Source organism: Chionomys nivalis, chromosome 26, assembly GCF_950005125.1.
Source record: "Chionomys nivalis chromosome 26, mChiNiv1.1, whole genome shotgun sequence".
Taxonomy (NCBI): domain Eukaryota; kingdom Metazoa; phylum Chordata; class Mammalia; order Rodentia; family Cricetidae; genus Chionomys; species Chionomys nivalis.
This window is the reverse complement of record NC_080111.1, coordinates 36,757,355-36,780,717: the sequence shown is the minus strand read 5'-3', so window position 1 is coordinate 36,780,717 and position 23,363 is coordinate 36,757,355. Positions and strand designations below refer to the sequence as shown.

Here is a 23,363-nt window from a genome sequence, read left to right as displayed (position 1 = left end):
ACCAGAACATGAGATACTGTTAAAGTTGTGTCAAAGTCTTTGTTTCAATCAGATTTTTTTTTTGAGATTTCAAGACAAAAATTTATCTGTGTAGTTATAGAACTCATTCTGTAGGCCAGACTGGATGCCCAGATTTGTTTTTTTAGCAAAGGTAGAGCATGCTGCCTTTTTGCTCTGTGCCTATCTTCTATACAAATTTCTATGTGGTCTGTAAGTTGGTAATTTTGAGGGGTTGACTCTGTGTAAATTTGAGTGTTAGAACAAAGAATGAATGTTGTCACCCTGAGGCCTCCTGGTTTGGGAGAATGGAGCAAGGTCTCTCCATTGTCCTGCAGAAGTCACAATGCTGAGGTGTTTTGGGAACAAATCCTATTTCTAAGGGAAGAATCATGGCCTCACAAGGTTTCCACAGATATGAGAGTGACTATTCCAAAAGACAAGTGTTCCCACAGCTCTGCAAAATGGGATGGTCCATGTGGACAAAGACATATGAGAGTGACTATTCCAAAAGACAAGTGTTCCCACAGCTCTGCAAAATGGGATGGTCCATGTGGACAAAGACATATGAGAGTGACTATTCCAAAAGACAAGTGTTCCCACAGCTCTGCAAAATGGGATGCTCCATGTGGACAAAGACATATACACGTCCCTTGCATCTGCCTATTGGTCTGTTAGCTGTGCATTCACTGTATAGTCTTGTGGGTCCCAACATCTCTCTGTGTTCCCTCAGCTTGTCACCATGGGTATTCATTTATTGTCATTGAAGTCTACTTCTTTAGGATTCTAGTATATATGCAAAACAGTTGAGACACCCAGTCTGGTGGGTCTGAACAACAAATAGATTCTTGAACTTTCTATTGCCTGACAGCCATTGTTGGACTTTACCCTGTAAATTATTCCAATAAGTTCTCATATACACAGAGATAGGGAGAGAGAGAGGCAGAGAGAGAGAGAGAAAGAGAGACAGACAGAGAGAGAGACAGAGAGAGAGACAGATTTAGTCCATAAGTTCTGTGACTCAAGAGAATCCTGACTATTATACTGTGATTTTTAGCCAATTAAAGTTTTAAACTTTTAGTTGCTAATTTTTCTCTTTATGCTCTAATTACACATCTGAAACACTTTTTGCAAATATTTTAGTATCATGTTATATACATTTTAAAACAATTACCTTTCATAGTGTAATAAGATAAGCAAGAGTGAAGCAAAGGGTTGAGTGCTACTTCTGACAAAAAAATAATTTATAAAAGAGTATGAGCCATTAGACTCATGGCACGATTTGGCTATTTGTTTGATCAAGTTGATAGGTACTTGCTAGTGGAAAGCTATTTATTAGTTTAATCTTGTAGTCATTTGTTCCTTAAGTCTATTAAAATTTAAAATTAAGTAAATTGATGCTTAAAAGGGAAATACCACCATCAAAGCTCCGACCACCAAAGAATGGAAAAGTAAACTCTGTCTCCAGTTCTAAAGTAACATTTAGAATTGTAATTGAATGATGGGGCTGGAGAGATGGGATTTTCTGAGTTCTAAACCAGTCTGGCCTACACAATGAGTTCCACAACTACACAGAAAAATCCTGTCTTGAAATCACAAAAAAATAAATCCGAATAAAACAAAAACTATGGCCCAACTTTAGTCAGCATCTTACATTCTGGTAGCAGCAGTCACATATAAAGTATTTAGAAGAAAAGTCTCTTTTTTGCCTCAGTGCTCTAGCGCTGGCTACCGAGTTCATTTCCTACTTGCTACTGAAATGCTTTTGCCATCATTATAGGCTTGATCTCTAAATCACATTAAATAGAGCAGAAACAGTTGCTATTCAGGGTTAAGGGGTTTGGTAACCTGCTGCTTTAATTGTTTTATGTGCTTATTTAAGTAGTCCTCGCTATGTGGCTCCAAATTCCTGAAGGAAAGGGAGGCATCATTCCTGGCTCTATTTGCTTTTATGTTATTGGATGAAGTCCTGGATTGTAGGGTTTTTCATGTCATGTATATGCTGCTGTTCTTTCCTTCATGCTTATCTTGAATTTTTAAATTTGACAGAGGATATCACTCTGATTCCCAGGGTGCCATGCATTCATAACATTAATACTGCCTGAGTATTCTGAGTCATTAAATTGCAGTTGCATGGAATTCTTCCTGATTGTTATGTTTGTATTATTTTTTTAAATTGATATGACTATTTTATATGTTTACATGGATATGCCCCACATAGGTACTTGGTCATCAGAATGAATTCATAAATTCTGAGCATGAAAAAATGGAAAGTTGTGATACCCATATAAGTACTGGCAAATGTGTCCACCTCCATTCAAGACCAGCAAGAGAGCTGTATTACTCTGCCCTCTCTCCAGCTCTGTGTTGGTTATTTATGACCAACATTTATATTTCTATTTGTTTTTATCTGTCCATTTGTAACTTTTTAAAACAGAGAGTTCCTTTCTAGAAAATGTTACTGGTATTGTAGTTTCAATTAGGGTAATTCAGGAGTCTGAAAGATGAATACAGAACTGGAGTGAGTGCAAAACTCTTGGCAGGAACTTCAATAGGTGCCTTTCAGTTCTTTCTATCTCATTCTTTCTTTCACTTAATTTTGTAATGGAGACAGGGTCTTACTGTGTACTTCGACTAGTCCTAGACCTGATTGCATAGACTTGACTGGCATTCAACTCAGAGACAAATATACCCCTCTCTGTTTTCTGAGTGTTGTGGTTAAAGGCACAATACACCAATACAACCACCCAGTTTGTCCACCTTTTTTTTTGCCTTTCACAGTCAGGCATTTTTCATACACTTTTCTCATGCATACTACTTACTGTTGATTTTTTTTCCTTGTCTCTCCCTGTTAATAAACATTGCTCTTATAAGGTGAAATCCCATTCAAAGTGTAGAGGAATGACAGAATTGACTCTCCTTTTCAAATTCCTTCTAAAGGGACTGTCTGTGTCATGGAATAAGAGTGGGGCAACACCAGAATCATACAACTATACTGTCAAAGAAGTATGCATTACCAATATTGTCACTCTTATGCTTTCCACTGTACACATGTATGGTATATTTTAGGAGGCATGACCTATGATGATCTACATATCAACTTCACTCAGGAAGAATGGGATTTGCTAAATCCTTCCCAGAAGAATATCTACAAAGATGTGATGCTGGAGACCTACAGGAACCTCGCTACCATAGGTAAAAATGAATTTCCTTTGTGTTAAAAAATATGAAAACAACTTTTTTGGTTAATGATGTTGTTCTATAATTTGATTTAGAAAGAAGAATGAAGTGAATAATGCAGTCATAGTTCTTAGGTGCACTTAAGATAATAAGTTAAATGTTGCACAATGTTAAATAATATAACATACATATCCTGGTACTGTATTTTAGGATACATTTGGGAAGACCATAACACTGAAGAACATTATCAATGTTCTAGAAGACATGCAAGGTAATTTTCATATGCAAGTTGATAACAGTGTGCTTCTGAAGAGATGGTAATCTGTCCGGGAACTACTAATCAAAAGCAACAGTGTAAATAAGTGCAGCTTTAAGTGCACTGATGGTTATTAAATTCTCACAAATTCATATACCTCAATTCCACATATGTGAAATGCATTTGCAAGGCACTCATTTAAGAAAGAAGTCAAGGAAGCAATGACTAAACAGACATTACCATTTGAGTCATAGCACCATGAGAGCTATGTAGTAGATCTGCTAATCCATTTGTTTCTTGCTACTCATGATACAAATTACATACACATTTCAGTAATGTTAAGTATACTTGCAAAACATTCGACTAGGGCTGGAGAGATGGCTCAGTGGTTAAGAGCATCACCTGCTCTTCCAAAGGTCCTGAGTTCAATTCCCGGCAACCACATGGTGGCTCACAGTCATCTGTAATGAGGTCTGGTGCCCTCTTCTGGCCTGCAGGAATACATGCAGACAGAATATTGTATACATAATAAATAAATAAATATTAAAAAAAATCTTTCGACTAAATCAAAAGCCCATGGTAAGTCTCATATTACTCGTATACTTTTGGGGATTGTGCTAAGATTAGTGAAAGCAGCAGTTAGAGTCAAAGGCTACGTGGCAGTTGCTGTGGAGAAATATTAATATCTATACCACGAGTCTGTGAGGAACAGCAAGTCAAACCATGAGAATTCAATGTGGAAATATTATATTGACTATTATTCCTTTCCTATGTGTATCATATGTGACTCTTGATGCAAGCATATGAGCAAAGGGATATGGAAAGATTTTACACATCTCTCCTTAAGAACAATTAGAAGATAACCAGTAGTTCCCAGGTAGAGTATACTTGTTGAATTTGATTAAAGTATACAGGTAATCGGTTTTCTACCATCATTATTAATACATCAACAAACTCACATTATAAAAAAGCCCCAAGAGTTATAGGTCTGTGCAAATTCATCTGAGTGTCCTAGTTCACATAGGAAGTGTAATATGATTCACAGTATAGTAAAATTTATGAATGCAGTAGAGATGGTAAAGTTCTTAGTGTATCCAGTTCGCTCCAAAATTGTGAAAAATGTGACATAAAAATGTTTTTGGAAAGGTGAAAAGGTAAACCGTGACACAAAGAAATTTACAATAATACATATTTTTTTAGATGCAAAATGATCCCTAATGAAAGAACAAAATACGATTTTAAACAAAGTTATAAAATCTTAATAACTGATTCCTCTTCAAAATTGGAACAAATTATAAAATTAATTCATATAGATATGAGGTTCAACAGTGTATTGAATGTGGTAAAGCTTTTACATGTGCCAATTATCCTTGCAGGATTGAAGGAAATCAAACTGGAGAGAAACATTCAGTATATACTCATTCTGTTAAAGCCTGGTCTTATGACACTCACCTTCAAAGGCATGAAAATACACATACTGGAGAACAACAGTATGAAATTAAGCAATGTGGAAAAGTCTTTGCTCATCACAGCCATCTTCAAATAAATAAAAGAAAACACACTGGAGAAAAACCCTGTGAATACAGTCAAGTTGCTAAAGACTTTGTTCTATATGAGACTCATCAAAGTCAAAAAGAAACACATACTGGAAGGATACCGTATGAATATAATCTGTGTGTTAAAGCCTTTGCTGATCACAGTAGTCTTCAAAACCATAAAAGAACACTTAATAGGGAGAAACCTTATGAATGTAATCAGTGTGGTAAGGCCTTTGCCAGGCACAGTACTCTTCAAACACATAAAAGAACACATACTAGAGAAACCCTCTGAATGTAATCAGTGTGGTAAGGCCTTTGCACAAGACAGTCATCTTCAAACTCATAAAAGAACACATACTGGAGAGAAACCTTATAAATGTAATCACTATGGTAAGGCCTTGCTCACCACAGTGCTCTTCAAAGGCATAAAAGATCACATACTGGAGAGAAACCCTATGAATGTAATCAGTGTGGTCAGGCATTTGCTCAACACAGTCATCTTCAAAATCATAAAAGAACACATACTGGAGAGAAACCCTATGCATGTAGTCAGTGTGGTAAGGCCTTTGTTCAACACAGTGCTCTTCAAAGGCATCAAAGAACATACACGGGTGCAAAACAGTATGAGTGAACCAATTCTTCATGAAGAAAAACTTGAGGGGCTGGAGAGATGGCTCAGCAGTTAAGAGCATTGCCTACTTTTCCAAAGGTCCTGGGTTCAATTCCCAGCAATCACATGGTGGCTCACAATCATCTGTAATAAGGTCTGGTGCCCTCTACTGGCCTGCAGGCATACACACAGAATATTGAATACATAACAAATAAATAAATACATATTTTAAAAAACAGCAACAAAAAAAAAAAAACTCCGTAAGTGAGCTGTAAGATGCCTGGACTCCTATTTTACATTAATAAATGTTTACAGGAGAAAAATTTTCATGAGTGAAAAATTGTTTAAAAATTTGCTTTTATTGTAATGATGTGATGTGTGTGTGTGTGGGGGGGAATGTAATTGTGCATTCTGTATCCTGGAAAAGTTAAACACCTTAGAATTTGTAGTAAAATTACAGAAACCTGTTAAAAATCTGACCTGAGTACTTGGAATGAAGATTTCTTGGTCACCTAGCCATGACTCTAGTGCTATAAATATTTTGATGTCTATTTATATCTCTTGTCTTTGTCTAGGTCTTATATAGAATAGATTTATGTATATCTCTTTGTTTCCACTTTGTTGTCTATGTTCTCTGGCATTGTGAATTGTAGACTGGTTTTCCCCCATTTTATATCTAAAAGCCACTTAGGAGTAAGTACATTAGCCAGGCGGTGGTGGCGCACACCTTTAATTCCAGCACTCGGGAGGCAGAGGCAGGTGGATCTCTCTGAGTTTGAGACCAGCCTGGTCTACAAGAGCTAGTTCCAGGACAAGCTCCAAAACCACAGAGAAACCCTATCTCAAAAAACCAAAAAAAAAAAAAAAAAAAAAAAAAAAGAAAGAAAGAAAAAAAGGAGTGAGTACATTTATATTTTTCTTTCTGGGTCTGGCTTAACTCACTCTTTTATGTTTTCTAGATCCAGAAATTTGCCCATAAATTTGAAGACATAATTATCTTTATCCATGTGAATTTCTTTGTCCATTCTTCAGTGGAGGGGATGTTTTCAGATTCTGGCTGTGAACAAATAATGTTGCTGTGAACACAGTTGAGCACTTGTCCTTGTGGTATGATTGAGCATCCATTGGGTACATATCCAAAGTGGTATTGCTGGGTTTTAAGATAGGTTATTTCCTAATTTTCTTTCATACTTTTTGTTTGTTTGTTTGTTTTTGTTTTTGTTTTGTTTTGTTTTTGTTTTGTTTTTCGAGACAGGGTTTCTCTGTAGTTTTGGAGCTTGTCCTGGAACTAGCTCTTGTAGACCAGGCTAATCTCAAACTCACAGAGATCCACCTGCCTCTGCCTCCCGAGTGCTGTCATTAAAGGCGTGCACCACCACCGCCCGGCCCTCATATATATAATTTTTGGTTTTTCAAGACACGGTTTCTCTTTAGCTTTGGAGTCTGTCCTGGAACTAGCTCTTGTAGACCAGGCTGGCCTTGAAGTCACAGAGATCTGTCTCTGCCTCCCAAGTGCAGGGATTAAAGGCATGCCTCAAACCCAGGCAGGTGGCTTTCTACTTTTCTGAGAAATAACCATACTGATATCCAATGTAGCAGACTGAGTTTGTAACCCCATGAGCAATGGAGGAGTGTAGGGCCCGGGTCTACCCTTGTTCCTGGGGTGCATCTTGAGGACAGTTTCTGGTCAGCCAGCTAACTAAAGCATTCTGTTTGTTCCTTTGCTCCCCCTGCCCCACCTGGTGATTAGCTGTAGGGCATTGTTGACTCCATCTTTGGCATACTAATTTCCCACCTGCCGGGGAGGAAATCCTTGTGCAGCAGCTAGGTATATAAGGATTTCCCCAAGGTTGAAAAAACAGCATTCAGCTGATCTCCTTTCGAATGACCCAGGTCTCTTTGTGTGTTCTTTCAATCTCCAGGCCCTTGCCTGACTCGTGTACTCTACAGTGGCGCCTGAACTGTACCGAGGGGGTAACACATAATCGGGTGTTACAGGGGAGTGTTCCCTTAACCTCATATCCTCTCCAGCTTAAGTTGTCATCAATGTTTTTGTTTTGATCAGAGTTGTTCTGATTTTTATTTCTCTAATGGCTAAGGAGTTTGGAAATTTCACTAAGTGTCTCGCAGTAATTTTAGATTCATATGTTGAAAGCTCTTTGTTTATGTCTTACTCCATTTTTTATTGGATTATTTGTTCTTTTTATGACTTTTTTTTTATTTCTTTGTATGTTTTCAAGATCAGTCCTCTGTCCAATGTAGGGTAGGTGAAGATCATTTCCCATACTACAGGCTGGCCTTTTTTGTATTTCTGATCATGTCCTTTGGGTCACAGAAACTTTTGTTTCAGAAGGTCACATTTCTTAATTATTTCTCTCAGTGTCTGTGCTGCTGGGGTTATAATTTGAAAGTGGTCTCTTTTGCCAGTGTGTTCAAGTATACTTCCTATGTATTTTATGTGGTTTAGTGTATTTGGCTTTCTGTTATGGTCTTTGATCCATTTGGAGTTGAGTTTTGTTCATGATGATAGATGTAGATCTACTTTCATTCTTCCCCACCTTGATATTCAGTTATGCCAGCAAAATTTGTTGAATATACTTTCTTTTTCCATCATATATATATATATATATACACACATTTTTTAATGAATGAGGCAGTTTATTAACCCAGCATCCTTTGTTCTAATGCTTCTTGTTGGCAGGTCACCTGTCCGACAATCCTGTCCAGATCTCTCTGTCCCTGAGGTGTTAGCTTGTGGCCCCCATCTTGGTCCTTTTCCACCATTTTCAGTCCCTCCAGGGCTTGGATAACATGTCAGGTCACACTCTTGGAGCCTCTGCTGAAGAGGCTGGGCCTAACACCATTTCTCTGCCGTCCTCCATAGATCTTGGTCATGGAGTCAACCCTGGCACCACCACGCAGGTACAGGTGTGGTGCTGTAGAGGCAGCTCCTTTGTAGAACCAGTTCTCATCATAGGGGGCAAGCTCTTTATGTTTGGCCAGCTTGACTGTGTCCACCCATTCGGAGACTTTCAGCTTCCTGGACTTTTTGAGGAAGGCTGCCCGAGCTCTGACGAACTCCTACTGGTTAACGTCTTTTACAGTAACTCCAGGCATCGTGTGGCCTCCGCGCTGCTAGCCAGGGAAAAAGGAAAGGGCCCATCTTATACTTTTTTGATTCTTCGACAAAATTCAGATGTAGTAGGTGAGTGGATTGATATCAATTCTTAGAATCAGTTTCATTGGTCCTCCTATCTGTTTTTGTGCCAATACCAGGCTCTTTTCAGTACTGTAGCTCTGTAGTAGACTGAAGTCAGGGAATGCGATGACTCCAGAAATTATTTTTTGTATATGGTTGTTTTGGTTATCCTGCATTTTTTTTTTGCTTTTTTTATATGAAGTTGAGTATTTTTATTTTGAGGTCTGTGAAGAATTTTTCTGATATTTACAAGGGAATGGTATTGAACCTGTAGATTGCTTTTGGAAAGGTTTTTGATTTCTACCTAACAAGGGCAAGGGACATCTTCCCATTCTCTGGTGTCTTCTTCAGTTGTTTTCTTCAAAAATTTAATGTTCATTTCCTACAGTCCTTTCACTTCTTTAGTAAGTTATTCCATAATATTTTATATTATTTCTGGCTATTAGTAATGGTGATGTTTCCATAATATATTAATTCTACCCATCTTTTTTCAAAAAATATTCCTTGTAACCACCTTCTATCTACCTTCCTGATGACCACTTGCAATCTTCTGGTAACCATAATTATACCCCAACTTCTAAGGGAACTTTTAAACAAAACATACAAGTAAAAGTGTGAGAGATTTGACTCTTCATGCCTCTCGTATTTCACTTAATGGTATCCTTTGGGCTTAAAAACATCATTGAAGGGCTGGAGAGATTGCTCAGTGGTTAAGAGCATTGCCTGCCCTTCCAAAGGTCCTAAGTTCAATTCCCAGCAACCACATGGTGGCTCACAACCATCTGGAATGTGGTCTGATTCCCTCTTGTGGCCCGCAGGCTACACACAGACAGAACATTGTATACATAATAAATAAATATTTTTTTAAAAAAAAACATTGTTGAATTTTATGATTTTATGGTTCTGGTTTGAGAACCAAATTGTGTTTCTTTCACTGGCCCTTTTTTAATGTTTTAGCTTTTTTCAGGGAGATGTTGCTTTTTTACCTAGTTCTAGATTCAGAAACAAAGGGCTTTTCTTTGGCTCTGGCTTCAGGCCCAATGTTGGAATACCCTTGCTGTAACCCATAATACTTCATAAAAGGTTTTATCAAATACAATCCTGGCTCGAACCAAAATAAAAAGAGGTATCATGATGCTTAAAGAAATTGTGGACACTATCAAATTTTTCTCTACACAATAGCTACTTTTGGTTAACTGACTGTAAGTGGCTTAAGATCTTAAAGAATAATTTAAAATAAGTCCCCAGTCTTTTCCTCAGGTCCAAAAGATTATGATAATATGCACAAGCTTTATCAGATTGATTACACACAAAGTCTTACTCTTATATGAAGCACGAAAAAATATGACACTGAATTAATTTATAGAGTTTCACTACAGTATGATGTTTTCTCATGTTTTTGAAGAATAAACACATTAACTTCAGAGTTTCTCTACATGTAGGCTTATATTATTTATTTGGAGATGATTGAAGGAGCTGCGAGCCACTTCCTGCCACCCAGCTCCTGGCTGCCAGGCTAGCTTATGCCCAAAATAACAAATTGTATTTATTTAAACACTGCTTGCCTCATTATAACTAGCCTCTTCTAAGCTAATTCTCACGTATTAATTTAGCCCATTTCTAATAATCTGTGTAGCACCACGAGGTGTGCTTACCGGAGAAGATTCAGCATGTCTGACCTGGTGGCTGGCTGGATCGCGTCTGCCCAGGACAGGAGAGGAAATGGCATCTGCCTCACTTCCCTCTTCATGCCAGCATTCTGTTCTGTCTATTCCACCCACCTAAGGGCTGGCCAAGACAGTTTCTTTATTAACCAATGACCTTCCTGTATCATTTCCCCTTTTTCTGTTTAAACAAAAAGGAAAGGCTTTCACTTTAACATAGTAAAATTACATATAACAAAACAGTTAAAATTAAGAATTCCAATATTTACATTTATTTTATCTTTATCATAACTAAGGGAAACTATAACTATCTATTTTTCAACTCCATCAAAGACTCCAGAAAGATAATGAGAAGTAAGTAAATGAGAAGTAAGCAACTTACAAAACTCTAGAAATCACAGAGACATCTCACTTCCTAGACAGTCACCCAAAGTTCCTCTGTACAGTTGGGGCATCCATCTTCGGCCTACAGGCCCATAGTTTCCAGCAGACATTTCAATGAAGCAGGAAATTTCAAAGGCAGTTCAGTCACTATCTGTTGTGTCCTGCAGAATGTCTCGCAGACTCTTTCATGAATCAGGAACCCCGAAAGATCATTTCACTTTTAGGCAAGTTCAGCAGTCCTCTCTCTGAGGGTTTTCTGTGTCCAGTTTATGCAATAGTCCAGGCAAGAGCAGATTTTTGCCCAAATGGCTATCAAACTCCATAAGGAACCTCTTCGATGCCCATCTTCCTCTTGAAGTAGCTGGTGTTGGCAGGATCAGATGTCTCTCATTGCCATGCAAACCCCTAAGTTATTAAAATATTTTAAATGCCATATTCTGCAGTCTTTGAAAGATATGAAGAATGCCTATCTAAAATATATCTATGCACATCTAAAATATCTAACTAACATAACTACAAACTTGACTATTATAGATGATTATCTATTAACAACATATATACAATTACATTTTGAAATGAACTACACAATCACAATACCTTAATCAATATCAGAAATATATACACACATAACAAAATTGACCTTAAATTAGTATCAGTTAACCAAGATTCAATCAATCCAAATTATTTATATCTATATAATATCCCCCTTTAAATGTAAAAGAACATTTATAAACAATATTTGGGAATATGGACGTAGTTATTTCACTCCAAACTGCTTCCTGCTATATAGGGGTGCTGTTAATCAGGTCTTTGAGGGTATAACCTGTGTGCTAGATTCATTTCAGTCAGCAGTTAAGTAATTTTCTGAAGGTGTTCACAGCAACCTTTCAGGAGGGCGTGGTCTATCATACCATATTAGAATAGAAGCAATCCATAGGGTCTTTTTCTTTCTTTTTTTTTTTTTGAGACAGGGTTTCTCTGTGGTTTTAGAGCCTGTCCTGGAACTAGCTCTTGTAGACCAGACTGGTCTTGAACTCACAGAGATCCACCTGCCTCTGCCTCCCAAGTGCTGGGATTAAAGGCGTGCGCTACCACCGCCTGGCTAATCCATAGGGTCTTATCCTCTGTGAAAACAAAAGAAGAATCTCTTTTCCAAAGTATCATATCCTTAGATCCAAATTCTGAAGTCAAGGTATTTTCAAAATATCTATCTTGGATTAGTTCAGCAGCATTTACAAACACATTTCTTTTAGCAGATGTTGCTCTTTCCTCACCATTAAAACAATTCAAAGAGAGCATAATAGCATACAGTATCAAGATTCTCTGTGTATTTTCCATCTTTGTGCGGCTTTACTTTAACCTCTACTTCGTTTATTTTTACTTTTATTTTATATTCTCTGTATATCTTTGTCCTGGAATAACTCTCTAGACCAGGCTGTCCTTGAGCTCTCAGAAATCTGCCTGTCTCTACCTCCCATGCATTGGGATTAAAGGCGTGTCCTACCACACCTTGAAGTCACAGAGGTCAATCTCCCTCTGCCTCCCAAGATTTGGGATTAAAGGTGTCTACTACCATACCCAACTACTCTCTTTCTTCCCCCTTTTTTTTGTTTTTTACTTTAAGAACTTTAACTTTTAGCCTGCATATATTTTTAACACACCGTAAATCATTTAAAAGTTTTCTTTATTTTGAATCTCTCTTTATTATATATCTCTCTCTTTTTTTCTGACCACATGAGCTTTTCAATTACTGAGCAATATGGGTAGGATTAAAACCGTGGCTTTGCCGGTTAGATCCAGCCCATTCCTTAGCTTTCAGCCTCATGGCAGAGGTACCAGATGTAGCCATGTTTATTGCCACAGGTCTATGGCATTTCAAGGTGCCTGCCAGCAAGCAAGCTGCAGCATTCTGCTCCCAGATCACAATCAGTCAACTGCCTGCCTGAAAGATTCAGAGTTTGACCTGGCAGGACAGCCCAGAAAGGGGGCATTTTAAAATGGCACAACTTTTTTCCTGCTACTGGTGAAAACAAACAAGTATTCAGTCGGCTTTTATCAACACCATTTAAGTGTTTTGTGGCAGGACCTCTTAAGAGTTGCAGGGTTTTGCAGCTAAAGCTAAGTCAGGAAACCTTTCACTCATAAGGTTTCTTTCTATTGTGCATTCTTTTATGAATGTGAAGACTAGTTTGATATTCAAAGGTCTTAACACACTGATTACATTCATAGGGTTTCTATCCAGTATGTGTTCTTTTATGCAATTGAAGATGACTGTGACGTGAAAAGGCCTTACCACACTCAATTACATTCATAGGGTTTCTCTCCAGTATGTGATCTTTTATGCCTTTGAAGAGCACTGTGTTGAGCAAAGGACTTACCACACTGATTACATTCATAGGGTTTCTCTCTAGTATGTGTCCTTTTATGCCTTTGAAGTTGACTATGACATGCAAAGGCCTTACCACACTGATTGCATTCATAGGGTTTCTCTCCAGTGTGTGTTCTTTTATGTATTTGAAGACCACCAAGCTGGGCAAATGCCTTACCACACTGATTACATTCATAGGGATTATCTCCATTATGTGTTCTTTTATGCAATTGAAGATGATAATGACGTGCAAAGGCCTTACCACACTGATTACATTCATAGGGTTTCTCTCCAGTATGTGTTCTTTTATGCAATTGAAGGTGACTATGTTGTGCAAAGGCCTTACAACACTGATTACATTCATAGGGTTTCTCTCCAGTATGTGTTCTTTTATGCAATTGAAGTTCATAATGACGTGCAAAGGCCTTACCACACTGATTACATTCATAGGGTTTCTCTCCAGTATGTGTTCTTTTATGCAATTGAAGGGAAGTATGATGTGCAAAGGCCTTACCACACTGATTACATTCATAGGGTTTCTCTCCAGTATGTGTTCTTTTATGCTTTTGAAGAGTACTGTTTTCAGCAAAGGCCTTACCACACTGATTACATTCATAGGGTTTTTCCCCAGTATGTGTTCTTTTATGTATTTGAAGAGCACTGGGTCTAGCAAAGGCCTTACCACACTGAATACATTCATAGGGTTTTTCTCCAGTTTGTATTCCTTTATGAGTTTGAAGAACACTGTATTGAGTAAAGGCTTTACCACAATGATTATATTCACAGGGTTTCTCTCTAGTATGTGTTCTTTTATGCATTTGAAGATGATTGTGATAAGCAAAGGTTTTATCACATTGCTTAATTTTAGAGCATTTTTTTCCGGTATGTGTTTTTTCATTCCTTAGAAGATGAGTGTTATAAGACAAGACTTTAGCACAGTGAGAATATTTGGAAAACTTCGCTCCAGTTTGATTTCTTTCAATCCTGCAAGGACAATTAAAACATGTAAAAGGTTCACCACATTCAATGCACTGTTAAACCTCATATCTTTATGAATTAATTTCATATTTTTTTCCAATTGCAAAAAGGAATCAAACATTATGGTTTTATAACTTTGTTTCAAATCATGTTTTGTTCACCCATTAGGGATCATTTTGCATCTCAAAAATATTTGTGATGATAAATTCCTTTGTGATATGGTTTACCTTTTCATCTATACCTATAGTTTTCTATTATATTTTTTACATTTTTGAAGAGAACTGCATACACTGAGTGCTTTACCAACTTTACTGCATTTATAAATTTTACTATATTGTGAATCATTATACATTTGCTAAGTGAACTAAGACACCTAAAAGTATTTGCACAGACCTAGAACTCATTGTGTTTTTTTTGTAATGTGAGTTTATGTACTAACAATGATGATAGAAAATGAATTAACTTTGTATTCTTGGATCAAATTCAACAGGTATACTCTGCCTAGGAACTATATTTTATCTTCTTAATTGTTCTTAAGGAGAGATATGCTAAATCTTTCCATATCCCTATGCTCATACTCTTGTGTCAAGAGTAACATATGATATATATAGGAAAGGAAGAATAGTCAATAAAATTTCCACATTGAATCCTCACGGTTTGACTTTCTGTTCCTCACAGACTTGTGGTATAGATATTAAGGTTTCTCCACAACATCTGCCCCTTGATCCTTGACTCCAACAGCTGCTTTCATTAAACTTAACACAGACACAAAAAGTATATGAGTAATACAAGGCTTACCATGGGCTATTGATTTAGTAGAAAGTTTTGCAGCTATATTCATCATCACTGAAATGTGTATACATTTTCTGTCATGAGTAACAAGAAGCAAATGGACTGGTAGATGTATAATATAGCGCTCATGGTTAATGGTAAAATCTGTTTAGTCATTGCTTCCTTGACTTTTTCTTAAATGAATGCCTTGCAAATGCAATTCACATACAGGAAATTGAGCTATATGGATTTGTGAGAATTTAATAACCATCAATGCATTTAAAATTGTGCTTATTTACACTGTTGTTTTGTTTATAAGTGTCATAACACATTACAAACTCATCAGAGGCACATTGTTATAAACTTGCACAAAAAATTTACCTTGCATGCCTTCTACAACATTGACAATGTTCTTCAGTGTTATGGTCTTCCCAAATGTATCCTAAAATACAGTACCAGAATATGTATGTTATATTATTTAACAATGTGCAATAATTAGCATATTATCCTAAGAACTATGACTGTATTATTCACCTCATTTTCTTTCTTTCTAAATCAAATTACAGAACAACAACATAAACCAAGGAAAAGTCTTCATATTTTGAAACATGAAAGAAATTTATTTTTACCTATAGTAGTGAGGTTCCTGTAGGTCTCCAGCATCACATCTTTGTAGAGATTCTTCTGGGAAGCATCCAGCAAATCCCACTCTTCCTCCATGAAGTTGATATGCACATCATCATAGGTCATTGCCTTCAAAAATATACCACACATGTATACAATGTAAGCATGATAGTGAAATGCATACTTCTTTGAAAGTATAGTTTTATGATTGTGGTGTTCCCCATTATTATTCCATAACATAGACAGCCACTTTGGAGGGAAATTTAAAAGGAGAATCAATTCTGTTATTTCTTATACACTTTGTATAGGATACTACCTTATAAGAGCAATATCTATTCACAGGGAGAGAAAAAGAGAAAAGATCAACAGTACATTGTATGCATGAAAAAAAATTATATAAAAAATTACTGACTACAGAAAAGAAAAAAAGATGGACAAACTGGGTGTATTGAAGTATTGTGCCTTTAACCACAACACTCAGAACACAGAGATGGGAGTATTTGTCTCTGAATTGAATGCCAGTCAAGTCTAAGCATCAGGTCCAGGAGAGGTGGAAATACACATTAAGTTCCTGTTTCCATTGCAAACCAGAATGAAACAAACAGTGGGATAGAAAGAACTGAAAGACTTTTATTGAACTTCCCACAAAGAATTGTTTTCACTCAGTTAATGACTCAGAATACTCAGGCAGTATTAATGTTATGAATACATGGCATCTTGGCAATCAGAGTGATGCCCTATGTCAATTTTTAAAATTCAAGACATTATGAAGCTCAGCACAGCAGCATATACTTGACATAAAAAATACCTACATTCTAGCAGCATCATCCAATATCATAAAAAGAAATAGAGCCAGGAATGATGCCTCCCTTTAGTTACAGGAATTGAGAGCCACACAGTTACTCAGATAAGCAAACAAAACAATGAAAACAGCAGGTTACCAAACTCCTGAGGACTGAATAACAACTGTTTCTGCTATATTTTGTGTGATTTAGAGATCGAGCCTATAATGATGTTAAAAGCATTTCAGTAGGGCTGAAGAGATGGCTCAGTGGTTAAGAGCACTGACTGCTCTTCCAGAGGTCCTCAGTTCAATTCCCAGCAACCACATGGTGGCTCACAACCATCTGTAATGAGACCTGGTGCCCCCTTCTGGCACACATGGAAGGAATGCTGTACACATAATAAATAAATAAATCTTTTTAAAAAAAGCATTATCATCCTGACATAATAATATCAACCAGGTTGAGTTGTTGTTGTGGGCCCCCATCTTCTTCCTGGAAATTTAAAAATTACTGCAGGAAAATTCATTGTTCATTGTGGAAAACTTAAACACTATATAGACATATACAGACATACATATTCAATGGTATGTACAATACAGACAAAAATAGGTATGAAGAAAAGTGAAAAAATTTCTAAATTCTTTTTTTTGACCCCATGCTCCTCACATGAGACAAAAACTCTAAAATTTTATTTTATCAACATGCTTGGATTTATAGAGAGACATAGCCAGTTTCCACCACTGTACACTCATAAATATACATCCACCTAAAAAAAGGCACCCAATGAAATAATAGGATAAAAGTGTAGATTACTGAATCTGCTCTAAAAAGAATAAAGTGGCATATGTATGTATGATGAGATAAAAGGTAGACCATTAAAATTAATTTTAAAATTAACTACTTATTTATATGTTTTACATTGATATAGATACGGATGCTTCCTTTTGATACAAACTTGACATAATTTTTGTTAAAACATACTGTCTATGATGTTATATTCTTACTCAAGGTATTTTACCTAATACAACTCACTTAAACATGCAATGAAAATTTGTAGTCCCCGAAAGTTTTATCATAAACAAATGAGGACATAAAGTACTGCAGGTTAGTAGTTTGTTACTTATTATAATTGAAATTATACTCAAGTTAGGTAAGTTTTTCAACATTATACAGAATTTTATTAGATGATTCAAATGAACATACTTTAGAGAAGATGTTGGCTGAAGTAAAGAAAACTTTGTCTCCTTGGGGATTAAAAATTACTTCTGAAAATGTACAAAAAGGAAATTCTATTTATTATTCAGTATGTAAAATACTTTTATGTCAGGCGGTGGTGGTGCATGCCTTTAATCCCAGCACTTGGGAAGCAGAGGCAGGCGGATCTCTGTGAGTTCGAGACCAGCCTGGTCTACAAGAGCTAGTTCCAGGACAGGCTCCAAAACGACAGAGAAACCCTGTCTCGAAAAAAAATTAAAAAAAAATAAAAAAAATAAAAAAATAAAATACTTTTACAAAAATTTGAGCCCTAAATTTAAAAATTAGGAGAGATTATTTGTGGAATCTTAATAATTTTCTGAAATTGCTGCAAGGCATTGATCATCTATATCCCACTATTTGGGTAAAAAATTCAGAACAGTAATTAGAACCAAACTATAAAAGGTGACAAGGATTTAAATAGTCATAGAGAATTATCATCTAAAGCAGAGAAAAAAATTGGTTTAGTGGAAATAAAATTATAGGATGCACATATGGATTATTTGGATCTGAAGTTTGGTTACATTCAAGACATTTTTTTTTTGATACAGGCTTTTTCTTTAGCTTTGGAACATGTACTACCACTAGCTCTTGTAGACCAGGCTGGTCAGAAACTCCAACTGCCTCTGCCTCCCAAGTGCTAAATTAAAGGCTGAGCCACCACCTCATGGTCTTCATTCTAGACATTTTAACATCTATGCATTCCCCTATAGGAATTTTACTGGAGAGGAAAGATATTATTTTAAAATCAATATATTTACTATATAAACAGACTAAAAGCTATAAAGTTATGTGGAAAAAAAATCTGAGTTGATATTAAAAAGAAAACTGAAACTTCATCTATTAGCAAGAATTATCCCATGTTAAATTATGGACTGTTTTACTAATTTTAAAATTGAATCATAATGGACAGCAAGTAAACAGTGGCAAAGTGCTTGCAGTAATTTCTTGGGAGAGATTATCAACAAATATCCCTTTTGCCATAATTTTAATAATCATAATGATCATCTGGAGTCATTTCAGACTTAAGGAAGCTCTTTAAGCTCAATCATGCCTGCTGTGCTTCTTCCAGTAACTTTGAGGGCTGTGAATAACATCTGTGTTAGCAAACAGAAAAAGGATTTTGCCCAGCTGAAAGAGTCCATTTTTTCTATTAAGATTTGGGCTAAGCTGGGCGATGGTGGCACATGCCTTTAATCCCATCACTCAGGAGGCAGAGGCAGGTGGATCTCTGTGAGGTAGAGAACAACCTGATTTACAGAGCTAGTTCCAGGACAGGCTCCAAAACCACAAGGAAACCCTGTCTCAAAAAACCAAAAAAAAAAAAAAAAAAAAAAAAAAAGCAAGCAAGAAAGATTTGGGCTAGTGTAGGCCAGCCAGGGGCACTCCTTGTTAGTGATTATAAGCTGCTTAGCTGAATCAGATAATGCACAGGTTTGAGCTGCCTCCAAGCACAGTGCAGGGAGGTGCGGAGCTGACTGTACTGCTTTTTGATCTACATTTTGGCTGTGTTTAGTATATATGCTGGCTGAGAAATAAACTCAGGCTGTTTTCTATTGACCGTTCATCCTCTCAGTCTAACTTATAATTCTGTGTTCATTTTGTTAATCTAACTTTTCCTTAGCCTCAGCATCCCCTCCAAGGGAACCCCTAGGTGAATTTTGTTAGACTGACCAAATGGGGTATCCTGTCTTTGTAAGTTCTAAGACTGAATGCTGTTTCTACAAAAAGCACAATTCTCAGCTCCTCTCTCATATGACCTTACATTCCTCTCTCTGCCCAGGCATGCCACTTCCTATCTACAACTCCTTAGTGATAGGATTAAAGATGTGAGACACCAGCATTGACTCTACAACAAACTAGTGTGACTACTGGGATTAAAGGTGTGTGTCAATATTGCCTGTGGTGTAAGGCTGGCCATGGCATCTGTTTTACCTTATGATCTTCAGGCAAGCTTTATTATTAAAATATAAATGAAAAAATAAAATAAAATAATTAGAAGCAAGCATCTGAGATCAAGAAGAGAAATGTAAAACTGTTTATCACCAAAGAGTATAAGAAATATTCTGAGTACAAATTGGAGAAGGTCCATCATTTTCAAAGACAATGAATGATATAATTAAATTGTGGTTCACAAAATCAACAATATAGATGACACCATTGACAAAACAAGACACACACACACACACACATATGTTTCTTAAAGAAGAACTGTAAAATTCTAATCAAAATTAATTCCCAAGAAATCACTGGCCATCACACATCCTGTACACTCCTGTTCTGTCCTTTACCAATAATAGAAAATGGGTTTGGTGAAAGGGGCTGTTTCACCAAAATTTACAATATTCTCTTGAAGTCTTCTGGTGTTTTTACTTTACAGAAAGTAGTTTTTTGTTTTTTTTTTTTTTTTTTAGGTTTTGAGACAAGGTTTCTCTGTAGCTTTTGGTCAGAAAGTAGTTTTGATTACTCAAATCATCTCATTCTCTTATGATAAGGAAAATGATGTCTGTTAGGATCACTTACCATGTTGTTTCCTACAATTGGTGATTGAATCCAAGTCTGCATCACAGTGAGGAAATGAAATCTTTTTAAATGGAATTTCAAGAGAAGAGATTTTTAAAGAATCAGTGTACATGGAAATCAACTTGATTTACTCCAACTGCTCTATAAGTTCCAAGGACTTATGAAAATAAGGTTACTGCTATTTTTGTGTGTTTGTGCATGAGAGAGAATATCATACACACACACACACACACACACAAACAGGTGACATACAGAAAGGAAGGTTGCTGAATTGGGAATATTAGAGATTTGTTAGCTGTAGGCCCATATTTCTGAATGATGTAGCAGCCAAGCATAAAAGCCATAGGCCCAGTCTGAGTTGATCACATGGCTCAGCAGACAAGCTGTCTCTGTGTAACTATAGCAAGGATGTATAGGTCCTTTCTTCTTTGTTAGAAATGTTGATCTCCTGATGAGAGATGTTGGCTGAAACTGGTCAGAATGTTTGGTGCTTATTTCTTGGTAATTTGGAGGAAGTCTTATAGAGACACTAATTCATGGCCTACGAGAAAGCTAGCTTACAGGTAGATGTGGACGTGACTAAAAGCCCATTCACTTGGTTGCCTAGGACACAGCCTAATGTGTTTTCCCGCTCAATTTATGTGATGATATATAAGGTGTTTGGATAATAAACAAGAAGAAATCTTTGAGAGATCTTGCCCTACAAGGATGACCGTGTAGGTTGCCTCTGATCATTCCTCATGACTCCATTCCAGTCCAGTTAGGTAAAATAATTATCTGTGTTGGACCCACATGGGCTTCAACAATTAACCTATCAACTAGCATGTAGGTATCTGAATTCAGGTCATCCACAAAAAGAATATTTGCTGATCCACCTCCCCAGACACATAAAAGCTTTTATCCAGTAAGTCAAGTCTTTCTCAGATTAATAAAAACAAGAAAAACAAAACATAAAAAAGAAAAAGATGATCCTTATGAAGATGATCTACAAAAATTATGATTTTGTGTATGATAAGTTTCCACCATTAAATGAATACAAATAGCTTTGTGCAACAATTTATAACTGGACAGCTGATAACAAACCAATATTCACAGTAGAAACATTCAGAAAGCTCAAGGGATTATGTATTGATTATACCAACACTTAAGTAACAAAGATTCAAATATGAAGATAGCAACAACTGGAAAACATAGAAATGCCAGAAAATGGAAAGAGGCAGGCATCTAAGATGAATAAAAGCAGACTTTTAACATAAACTTTCCAAAAAACAATAATGACCTGATAAAATTAGAAATTTTCTGAAGAAAACTGATGAAGGTCCCTTATTTTAATAATAACGCATAATATATTTATATTACAGTTAGATTACAGAAAAATTAGTATAAAAATTCATGTATAATGACTTCTATACTTTCCACAATTATACCTAAATAAAAAATGTGCACAATTTTTGTGAAAGAATTAAGGGGAAGGATATAAAAAGGCAAAAGCAGATGCAGAAATATATAATCAACTTTTAATCAAAAGACCAAAGAAAATTTAGGCAAGGAAAAGTGTGATCTTGACCAATGTTACCCAGCTACCTCTGATTATATGTGATTAAATAAACACAAACTGCATAATTTTCACAAAGTTATCTCAAAGTAACCTTTAAACTGTTCCTTCTAACCCCCAGTTACTAATATGTCTTTCAAAGACAGAAGCCTCATGACATAGATGTTCTCTTTGCAAACAGAGGAGATCTCTTGTGATGGCCCCCCATCCCCTTGTGCTTTCTTCTGATTTCAGATAAATGCTGCTCCACTGATACCCAATCCCAAACAACCTAAAAAATGATTTAAGGAGTAGTGAGGGAAGCAGGTGGTTGGAGATTCGTGCCTGAGCAGTAGGCCCGGGGCCTTTGGGGAGCCTGGGAGGGAGAGCCAGAGGTACAGGGGACCATGGAAACAGCCTGCCCAAAGAGTACTGGTCCTGTGCCCCCCTCTACAGGTTCGGGGCACACCTGGGGAGTCCCTGGCAGCCAGGAGCAGGAGGAAGAGCCAGTACTACTTAAGGTGAACCCCAGGGATAGCATCATTGAGGGCCCAGAGCTATAAGTGATCAAAGCTTCAGGGAGTCAGGGAGATAGAGGAAGAGGATGAGAAGTTAAAGGAGCTACAAAATGAGGTAGAGAAGCAGATGAATAAGAGTACAACCCCAGGTAATGCTGGCTCAGTGATCACATCTCTAGGAGAAGATGGAGGCTGATGCCAGTTCCATCTATCTTGTCAATGTGGACTATGGTGCAACAGCAGAAGAGCTGGAAGCTCACTTTCATGGCTGTGGTTCAGTCAACCATGTTACTACAGTCTGACAAATTCAGTGGTCTTGCCAAAGGGTTTGCATATGTAGAATTATTAGACAAAAGTCAGTGAGGACTTCCCTGGCTTTAGATGATTCTCTGTTTAGAGGGAGACAGATCAAAAAAAAAAATAATTAAAAGAAAAGAAAGAAATACAGAAGATGGAAAAATATTTTTTAAAAAAGATATATTGTGGAAGGGGGAGAGTCCCATAACTAACTGAGGAGGGACCTGCTCTATGTAGTAGTGCAGGCCCAGGGACTGGGGCAGTGGTGCCATGATCCCTCTGGAGATTTGATATAGACACTTCTCAAATGTGCAAGCTGCTCCTTGTTTGCCTCTCCACTTCACTGTCTTTGGGCCTGGTCAATGGTAGGTGGGCATGGGTGGTAGGAGGGCCTTTTTTCACCCAGAGTTCTGGAAGGGCACCAATCTGTTCAACTTGTTTCCTTCCCTCATCTTCTCCCTGCCTTTTGCAGACCCTGCCTGCCTTCTCCTGTCCTTTCAGGTCTAGGCAAACTATCTTTCTTTGCAGGTTTTTTTAGTGGAAAGAACTCACTCCCAGTGGATTCAGTGTAAATTCCACTTTCCCTTGGGGAAATACACTACTTTGTTTCGGGAAGTCTTGCAGTGTATTTTTTTGTTGTTGTTGTTGTTTCAGGAGGTGGGAGCTGGATTTTGTTTATTTTTTTAAACTCATTTCAAAGGGATGGCTTTTTTAAAATAATGTATCATGAATAAAGTTGTTTATGAAAAAAAGAAAAATGATTTAAAATTTATTTTCTCCTACATGGATTATGGTCCAAGATATGAATTATGCTCTATCTACCTGTCCAACACAATGCACTTCTGAGAAATGTTTGCAGATCAGAAACTCCTTTGTCCCTTGG

General features: G+C 36.9%; 2 pseudogenes; both read right to left on the bottom strand.

The window, feature by feature from the left end:
* Window positions 1–8,262: 8,262 nt before the first annotated feature.
* On the bottom strand, window positions 8,263–8,698 carry LOC130867052 (40S ribosomal protein S19-like; annotated as a pseudogene).
* Window positions 8,699–9,762: 1,064 nt separating this feature from the next.
* LOC130866884 (zinc finger protein 431-like) lies at window positions 9,763–15,695 on the bottom strand (annotated as a pseudogene).
* Between the last annotated feature and the right edge of the window lie 7,668 nt (window positions 15,696–23,363).